The following is a 10423-nucleotide window of genomic DNA, read 5'->3' on the forward strand; positions in this document are numbered from 1 at the left end:
GTTCACACTCTGACGCTCCCTAATATTACTCGCCTCACTGATATGTACCCCTTTGGACGATGCGGTAGGCAATAATTCGACCAGGCAAAGCTCAAAGTATATCACCCCACACCTATTCCCTTCTCTGTAAAAAGTCTTTTTAGCCTACGTGGACAAGCCCATCAATCCACACCAGAAAGATCCTCTTCCAAAGCCCGCCACCTGGCATCCAATTTGTCGCTCTGATCTCTGTCGTAACCGCACTCGCTATATTATTTTCCCTTGTAGGGCACTTTTCGTGCCGACAGTGTGTGTCGTGTAGTGTGAACGATCATCCCTTTCTTCGAGGAGGCCTACAACCGTCACCTAGGAGATAACGGGCCGGGTTGAGGGGAACCTGCCCACGAGGGGTTGCAAGGCTTGTTTGATGCACATTGGAGTAAGCGCTGGAGTTCACAAGATTTATTGGGTGTTGTAAAATATTTTTTACCTTTTGTATTTTTTTTTTGTTTTTTGTAATTTTTTTGAGAGTTTATCAATATGCAATAAAATTGGAAAATAAGAAAATAAATCAATGTACTTTAGGAGAACAGCTTCACAATGTGATTTGTTGATTTAAGATGCTACATTGAAGTGCGTCCTACTATCATGTTAAAATAAATATAAGAAACTCATAGGTCTGAAATCATAAAAGGGTAAAGTTCTAACTTATACAGATCTCACAAGAAGCAAGTCCTAAGTGGTAATTCCTCTCCTTACGACACACAGCAATGTGATTCAGCTTCCAAACCACCTGAGCAACATGCCTGGGTACTGTGAGTGATGGTGAAAGGATCCAAGCAAGTTCCATCGCTTTAAACCCGCAAAGCATGCGACAACCTGCACTGATTTCCCCATTTGAGTTGTACATGACTTTTTAACTTCGCACTGACAGTTGTTTATATGCACAGCCAAATTATCCTGACCAAGAGGATGAGGTAAGGAAGGATTTGGCTTTACAAATGAGAGAGGTGGTGGGGAACTACAACTGGTATTTGCTGGAATGTAAGAGTCTGCTCTAATTGCTTATTCTCCAAATCTTCCAACAAAGGCCATTGTTCATGGTGCTTCTCAATCCGTCTACGCAGCGTTATCATGAAGTAGTGTTCGTTGCACCTTCAAGCCCAACGTGGTTTGACAAGGATGAGGTGTACCTGTTAAAATCGATGATAGCAACATTTTAACAACAATGGGTAAAATACTACTCGATCTGAAATATTTCTGAATTCTCCAAACTTAGCAATGTATTTAGGGGGAAGTTTCCCACTTCTATCATCCCTGGGTGGAGAATCATCTGTGATAGAAAATTTCGCCAGGTTTAGTTTTCCAAGTGCCAGTACTTCCTCACCTTGGACAGGGACAGTGGATGTGAGAGGCGCATCTATATTTAGAGCGGCTTGAAAGTCTTTGCTGCTTTGAATCATTGCTGACGAGTCTTCAATCCTAGGATATTCATCTTTGTGGAGCACCAAATCACAATCCAGGTCAGATTCTACAAAATATCTTCCTGGTTGGTGGTTGTCAAATAACTCCTGCAGCCAGACCTTTTGCAACCTGAAACCAGACCAAGCAACGCACAGAAGCCAGATATCAGTCGTTATAAACGTTCTTCTTCTGCCCAAATCTAAAAGAGCATCTCTCGTGATCAGCACACGCAGATGTGAGCTGAAAAGATGTCTATCAATAGATCAAGCTAACTTCATCACAGAAGGTCAAAGAAACAGTATTTCACAGTTGCCTTCTTTTCCATTGGACATCCCTTCAACGAGTTTGAGTAGGAAGACAACCTCTATGCTCGAGAAAGTGCTTGCAATTCCATGGTTTGGATTCCAGTTGCCGTCAGAAGTTACTACTCTATTACCGGCAGGAAGATTTATTTTCAAAAATCTGCCTTATTCAAGGTAAGAACACGATGAACGTCGGTATTGTCCGAGTCATTCAACCCATTCACAAGTTCCTGGCGCGACTTCGCTGATTTGAGCTCGTCAAGCCTAAAACATTGACGAAAAAAAATATTCACTAAGTCATAAGAAGACTAAATAAAGCGGGCCGTTAAAAACACGTGACCCACAAGTGACAGCCATAGGTTTAGCACACAAGGTTTTCAGCTTTGAGCTACCGCAAACATGAATCCAACTGTGAAAGTAGGCTGAAAATCATAATCCTACATACCTGCACCAGTCACGAATATTTCTCCCCATTTCCTCTCCAACAATTCAAACATGGCATGTTTTCCAAGAAAGCCTCAATAAAATCGAGGATGCGCAAGGATTGAATAACTGTTTCATCATCACCGTTGTCATCATTTACACGTTTCACTCCATCAGACACTCCAGGATCAGCATGAACAACCTCAGGTACGTCATCATCAACATCCATGATAAAATTCTTGACATTGTCCTCATTACTTAACAAGATAAGCATATCTGCTGTGAAACATGAGTTACAAGAACCAAAGAAACAACTTCGGAAAGATATGTGGTCGAATAAGTATAAGAACCATATAATCCTTTACCAATTATGTTAACTCATTTCAATAGTACTGCATAACTTAGTAAAATAATGATTATAGCACAAGGGTAATGATTACCAAAGCGAACACATACTTTTGTGTAAGTATGATAAGTTTCAAAGAGATCGTTGCGGCGACCTGCAGTTCAATTATTCCGATATTAGGGGAACCATCTAATTGCAAGACCGTACAAAAGAAAGACCTTTGAAAAGGAGACAACCTTGCTGAACTCACGTACATGTATTTCGATAGCAGGTCTTCTTTCAAGACTCTCAGTTTTCCGATCCACGCAAACCAACAACTGTTCATGAAAAACATGAACTTTTTATCCTTAGATGTTGAATCTGCTCGCTGTTTGTTCTCGATATTGTGTTGGAATCTGATCATGTCAGCCACAAGAAACCAAAAGATCAGAAAAGGACACAGCATTACGTCAAAACATGAAACGCAACCAGATTGGTGTAACCATAAGCAACACTTTGTGGATATCTTAAATTTCTTTTTTGATCCCCTGTTTCAGAAAAATAGATCAGTTCAGTTTAAGTTTAAAGAACCATGAAAGTTTAAGTTCGAAGAATCTTCTTTTGCTGGAACAAAACATATTAGAAAGTTGCAATATTAGACAGGTGTAAACAAGGCAAAAACACCTTTTACAGCCAGGACCCAAAAAATTCTTCCCTAAGTGAACCATCTACATTCGATGTGAAGTCTCAAAGTAAGAGACACTAAGTTTTGCACATTATCATACAAAATGTAAATCCAGTGTGATCCATGTATAGCTGACCTGGAATAAACATTAACACCCACATAGGATGACAGAATTTGTGACAGTTTTAAGAGACACTCAAAATAGTGAACTTCAAATAGTAATCAACGAAGAAGGAATAAATTGATATATTTCCGCAATAATTCCGCAGTCATACTGCAGTAAGTATTTTGTAGGGGAGATCCAGTCTGAGCAATGCGACGATACGTTCGCACTTGTCCGCAAGCTTGTGTAGTATCAGCCTTGGGAGTTTTTAACATATGTGCCTCGTCATATACAAGGATAGCTGGTCCTCTGTAACTGTATATAAGAATATACGCACCGTTAGAAAATGTAGAATCGTTCTGCAATTGCACAGAAATATTACACTTTGAACCTCCTTACAGTATAGAGACTGCCAAGAAAGTACATTATCAAATTAATACCAATAAATTGCTTGAAGGGCATACTACGAGATGGCTAAGTGAACGAGCTGTAACAAAATTACCCGAGGGGAGGCACATACACATTCTCGCACAAATTGGTCTTTGACCGCCTTGCTTGTTGATAATTGCAAAAGGCTGCATAACCTATAAGCATCACTCCATTACACCTTTGCCATTTATCGAGCAGCCTGACTCGATTCACATCATCTCCGCAAAAAAAGACTGTTGCTTACTTCTTATTTTTCAAGTAATTTCTGCAAGGAGATCTTCAGGAGCGCTTGGTGAAATAAAATTGCCTTAAAAGGTGAAATAAATTGAAAAGCTGCTTAATAGCCAAGAGTAGTATTCTGCATCTTTCCTACCTGATCAAGACAATGAAAGCTCAAAATGTGTAATAAGCTGTGTATGGTCCAATCTTGCCACATCTTCGAGCTCGTATGCAGTAACTGTAGTCTCATGAACTGGCTGCCACTTGGGAAATTCACTTCGTTAGTTATGTAAGACATTAATTGGTACACCAATCAGCACTGTTTTAAGACCCAAGTTCACCTTCTCTAACACTGTATGCATAAAGCTAACAAACTGTGATATGATGCATTCAAGTTCCAAGGTGTCAAACCCTCATAAATATGATGCACATGTCATTATGGATTAATAAGCGGTACTTTAAAAGCAGAGCAAGATGGCAGCTTCACATATCCACGAGAGTACCATGGGCGGTCACATTTCAACAAGAACAACGTCACCACCACAACACACATCCTTGCAATGACGCTCCATGAGAAGAAGCCAAATAACCAAATCCTTTCACACTCGGAGTAAGGAGAAAGTAAGATTCACAAAGATATAACAAGGGACTACTCATGCCCTACTGTGCAGATGATGCCAATACCTACTTTATTTCTTTTAATAAACAGGCACACCAACGACGACTTAAGTCATCAGACATATATAAAATTTGCGCTTAGAGGAATTTCAAAACAATGCCTATCTAACCAACCATTGAAGGACGGAGCTCTTCAACCCACAAATCACAAATTCTTTGTTGCCTCGAAAAAAAGTTAACCTTTCACAACAAACAAGTTAGAGCTTCTCTTGAATCTCTTTAAGCTTATCTAGATCTCACTTCGAGCTGTAGAAGCTTCATACCCAAACAATGGGCAAAAGTTCAATAATCAAGTGAAGTCGAGTATGACACATGTGGTTAGGCGAAAGATAGATCAGAATTCCAGAGACAGCTCACATATATATAGATACTTGAGAGAGCTCATATCAAGATCGACATGATTGAAGTTAGTCACTTCCAACTTTATCTCTTCAATACGCTGCAAGGCCTATCGAGGAAGAAAGAAGATTCTAGCTAACAAGTACACAAGTATTACATATCATTCCAACAGGCAGCTAAAAGAAATAACTTTTTAGTGATTCAACGCAAAAATATTCCACACAGAACAAGCAGAACCGGCAATTCAAGAGTGAGTCTATATAGTTCTTAAAAAAAAAAAACTTGCAGGTTCGTTACTCAATTTCTCGGTGGTTTGTCTACTCATCCAGCTCTCTACCATGCAGCATTGATCGAATGTCTCTTCCTCCATTACTTTTCCCTCGACATTCAATCTTATATTATCCTACGAAAACAAGATCTCTATAAGCTTTTGACCTTTCTGTAGAAAACTGAAAATTTAATATCTGAGATAAACCATTATTCACATGCATTCTATACTCAAATGTTTTGGATTAGAAAATCCAATCACCCTACGGTGATTATACCATGGTCAGTGTTGCCAACTTGATCCATATGCGTGTTGTCAGATAATTGACCAACGCGCCTTCGGGTTTGAAACAAACCAATCCCCAGACTGTATAGTGTCAAACTCAAATCTTCGCGAGCGGATCTTTCTGCTATCGGGAACTGCAGTGTCTGCTAAACCTTTTGACAAATCTCTAACCTTATGTTTTTTAAGAACCTCATCCTTCAGCGACTTGTGTCTGGTTGCAGATCTCTCAACCTAGTGTTTGCCATGACTATCAATCACGATCGCTAATTTCCTACGCTGGTATCATCTGAATCTATATCGATTTCTGCAAACACCGACAAGTATTATCTACAAAATATTAGTAGAATATAAATAAACAGGATAGAAGTAATACTGTAATGCTGAATTTGAGATTGCAATTCATCTTAAGGCTGATCGAAAAGTAGGCATTTGGACATTTCTTAACTGAAGATTATGATGTCGTGATTGTTAACAAAAATATAAATCCACGTTCATGGTGGGCAACCATCAATCACTGTAATAAGTTACTCAGGACTGGACAAGGTTGAGGCCTTAAATCGTGAGCACAGGTGCAAATGATGAAAAAAAAGTTATGAAATAATTAACCTACATTTTACTAATCATCAGTAAACAAATAACGGCAAGAATAATGTTTACAAAGACTTATGGGAATCAACCATCGCTCCGACCAATTGGATGGTGCAAACGGTACAATTCCTTTCTTAAAATCAGAAGACTGGGACTCTCCAAAATGCATGGTACCCTTCCTATCCACCACCATTGTTGTTTGAGCAATTTTATCTTTCCAGCTCTCATCTTTCCCTGATAGTTGTAAAACCTTAGCCCTACCCATGTGCCTTCAACGGAGGTGAAATAGAACCTTTACCCATGGAAACCGTTTTCTGAAGCCCTGATCAAGGATCCCCGCAACGCCTGACTTGGCAATTCATCTTGTCAACGAGATGCGATGACGTCTAGGGGTGAAAAAATTGATTAAATTAGCATGAAATACTGCGTTTTCACATATAATACATGGGTATTGGTTGCGTAACAATGGTGACTTCTTTCCTATGAGGTGCTTGAGAATGAACTACATAATAAGCTTATTGAGGAGAACCTACCGGTCGAGTTGGTACTGATTGGAAGAACTAGTGAACCAAACACCTACTGTATTCGTGATTTAAAGAATCTAATACCACCTCCACAAAGATTACATATCGGGCGACTGTTGACACTAAACCTACTGCTTCTGAACCGCAAAATACATCAAGACTATTTCTTCGAGCTTCGATGCATTTAGAAATGAGATCTCTAGACGTGAATTTGAGTGGTCAGCTCACAGCTTGTGCAGTTCATAGGACATACCAACTAATTAGATGATAGACATGTACATTAGAATGTCCTGATGTGGAGGAGTTTCTTCCTCGTCCTTGGAGTTTTCGAACTGTAAGAACTCATCGACATCTGGGTCCAACCCACCCTCTTCGTCGTACCCCTTTTCAGTCGCACTGGATGCCTCAATCTTCAGCTTCACCCCTATCCGCAACGTTAACATTTGTTGTATCATTGCCATTGCAGCATTCAGTAGAGTCTTCATCAGAGCCTCCAGCAGATTACTAGTGACCCTCCATTGTTTTCATGCTATCCTTCGAAGCACCTCTATCTTCAATCTCCGACGATGAATTCGGTAAGTCCCGTTCAACCTCCTCCTTGACCTCATCTGCTGCCGCCAATACTATAAGATTTAACACTGCTGAAGTCGCATTTTGCTCCCCGAGAGCAATTTCAATTGGAGGCACTTGGTTACTTGAAACCACGTAGCCACCGGAAATACTTGAACCGACATCGGCAATCGTCGAAAAACCAATGCAGATACTTGAAAACATCGGGAACCGATATGTATCGGAAATAAATTGATGATAACGACAATATGAGCACATGAAGAAACCGACGTGAAGGGTGACCAGGATAACTCACCCTGAACCTGCAGCACTAGCAGCATCACGGATTGACGCCTTGATGATCAGATGCGAAAGAGTACCTTCTTTTGCCAGGGGTAAATGATCAGGCTCCTCCATAGTAATCCTTAGCTACAATATATATTACTCTTAACATCTTGCCCAACACCACAAATGACACATTTCCCAAAAACACTCGAGTCCAAAACTTTCGCCCTGTATGCATCTCCTGCCAACACAGTTTCACATGGCTCAAGTAAATATATCACACTCCTTACATATGAAGGGCCTAGAGTCGAAGTATGACCGAAATCAATTAGAAAAAGATGAAAAGTACATTTGCGGCAAACGCAGGTCCAATCATATCCGACATGTATAACTGCATTCCAGCTTTGTTGCAGGGCCTTGATGAGAACAGCTCGTGGCATCGTGCACATATGAAACTAACAGCTATTTCTGCACCATTGCTCATTAGAATTCAGCTTTAATTTCTTCAAGTACATTGAATCATCACCAAACATCCTACGCATTCGTACCAAGCCCTCAATTATTGACATCAACGCAACACACATCCTCCTTGTCCACACACAACCCACCAATTCCCCGCAAACGAAATTCTACGATCTTCCAACCAGATCATCACGCACACTTTCATGAAACATATTCACCCCACACTATCAACACGTGATGTAACTAACCCCTCCGATTCTTGTCCTGCACCAATCTCAACAAAACTGAAACGTCGATCACGTCGCACACCCAGCCAAGCACCGCGGCACCGAAAGTCGAACACGAAAACTCACTTTCGATCGATCAAGGGAATGTGGATCCGGCGCGGCAGAAGGAATTTAAAACCTCGCGGTAAGCTACAAATTGAGAAATCGTCACGTCGACATCTGACAGCGATGGAATCTCCACTCCGCATGAACATCAACGAAGCAACAGCTTGGGATTCAGGATTTGGCGGCATTCTAAATTAGTCTACTCTTATCGGCTTTCACATTCAAGATTTGACCCAATTTGAATGAACAGATGGATGGATGGATGAATGAATTTGAAATCCCCCATGTCTGGTTTCTTAACATGATTTTGATGTCATTTACATTGAATGGGTAATTGTTTTACATTTGCTTAGTTCAATAGCATCAAATAAAGATAATCAAAACATAGGTTAATTGATTCATCAAAATGTGAATTTTATGAATTATAGGTGTACTATTGTTCTATTTTTATAAAACTCACTACAATGATTAAAATGATTAATGGCAGTTCAAAATAACATTTTCAAGAAACTACAAAAAGTTCATTAAAAATATATTCGTTAAAAAACCTAATTACACCAAAGCTTATTAGGTATGTCATATAATCTTACCACAAACCTATTAATAAAATGCATTTCAGAATAAATTCAAATAATTCTGATAAAATTCTCAAAATATGAGTTTTTTTACAATACTATTTTAAAACATGTAATGTGGAATGAACAAAAATAGTCTTTAAATTCTTTTAAATGACCGTTTAGAGATCTCATGTTTTTTTAAAGTACCAAAATTGTATTTGAAGTGGAAACAAACATATTAAACATAAGTTCTAGTGAAACACTAATTGATTAATATACAAACAAATGTTAACATTGCATACAAAAATTTACAAAGTAAGGATCTAGAAAAGAGAATATTTTTAATATATTATAATTTATTATATATATATATATATGAAAAGCTCTTTGTGTAATCTTAAGTATATTATTTAATCATATTAAAACTTTACCCAAAACCATCAAAACTTGTCAACATAGCTAAATATTTGTCATTGAAGTTTGTATAAATTATTTAAAATCCCTTTGAATCATTTTGTAAATACAAGTTAAATTCAATAAAATAAAATAAAAAATTATTCAATTTAACTTTTATTTTATTTTATTTTATTTAAAAAAAAACATTGACAAGCATAAGGGATTGATATGGATGATGTTACTTCTTTTCTAAGTTAAGATCTCTAAAATTCTTATTTCAGAAGAATTATGTATGTACAAATACACACACACACACATGTATATAAGCATGCATGTATATTTTAAATATGTTCAACATAATGTATAGATCTTTGAACCCAACAACAGCATTCAATAATACATTTAAAAACCTCCTGTTCATTTTCTTGTGTTAATATCTGAGTAGGAATTTTCAGAGTTCTGTTATGGTATTGATTGATTTTGTTTTTCAAACTCAAGCATATATAACTATTTATAAAAATTGTGTGACTTGGTCTCATTTCATAATCTTAGTTCTTGTTATTCATTGCAAATCAGGACACCACTATGCATGATCATTTTCTCCATTGACTTTCACATTTGTAAAAACCAATGGCAATGAATTTTTAAACCACCTACACTACTCACAACATTTACTTGCTCCTTTTGGAAACTAATAGTAGTTAAAGAAGAACATAGCTTATACAACATCTTCAAATGTTCCTCCCTTTTAAAATACTATTGAAGATTTGAAAGATTTTTTTCATTAGAATGGCATTTGTCTTCTGAACATCTTTGAAGTGAAACTACCAGTAGAAAAATATTACCTTAAATTATCTCACAAAGCTGTGTGAATTTCATTTATTTGAATTTTTAAACAAATCATTTGATTGTGCAAGTAGGGAAAAAATTGAAAAAAGAATTGGCATTCATAAAGGAGCCACACTACCCTTCTTACCTTTGTCACCATCACTTTTGAATCTATAATTTTGTACATGTATTTCTAAGTAAAGCATGTCTGTGCATGTCTTCATCTATTTGCCAAATTGTTATAAGTTTCACATGTCATTTTAGAATTCCATATGTTCCTTTAGTATGTTCCTTTGGTATGTTCATTTATACCAAAGATGTGTACAAGATGCACGTCAATAATAAAAAAAAAAAAAAAAAAAAAAAAAAAATAGTTCAAGTATAGTTGTGTTTGAGAATTAAA

At 37.6% G+C, this 10423-nt stretch overlaps 2 long non-coding RNA genes across 3 annotated transcripts; both read right to left on the reverse strand.

The window, feature by feature from the left end:
• Positions 1–559: 559 nt before the first annotated feature.
• LOC141046456 (uncharacterized) lies at positions 560–4584 on the reverse strand. 2 transcript variants are annotated; one of them, XR_012219460.2, is made up of 5 exons: positions 2769–4584; positions 2191–2668; positions 1806–2009; positions 1367–1572; positions 560–1172 (listed from the first exon to the last, which is right to left on the reverse strand). It is a non-coding gene; the product is annotated as an uncharacterized LOC141046456 (long non-coding RNA). The 2 variants fall into 2 exon arrangements; XR_012219459.2 differs by lacking the exons at positions 2191–2668; positions 2769–4584 and having other exon boundaries at positions 1806–2172.
• A 1888-nt stretch (positions 4585–6472) lies between these two features.
• On the reverse strand, positions 6473–8400 carry LOC112294376 (uncharacterized). The gene is made up of 3 exons (XR_002973333.3): positions 8156–8400; positions 7477–7686; positions 6473–7219 (listed from the first exon to the last, which is right to left on the reverse strand). It is a non-coding gene; the product is annotated as an uncharacterized LOC112294376 (long non-coding RNA).
• Between the last annotated feature and the right edge of the window lie 2023 nt (positions 8401–10423).

Source organism: Physcomitrium patens, chromosome 17 (assembly GCF_059467195.1).
Source record: "Physcomitrium patens ecotype Gransden chromosome 17, ASM5946719v1, whole genome shotgun sequence".
Classification (NCBI taxonomy): domain Eukaryota; kingdom Viridiplantae; phylum Streptophyta; class Bryopsida; order Funariales; family Funariaceae; genus Physcomitrium; species Physcomitrium patens.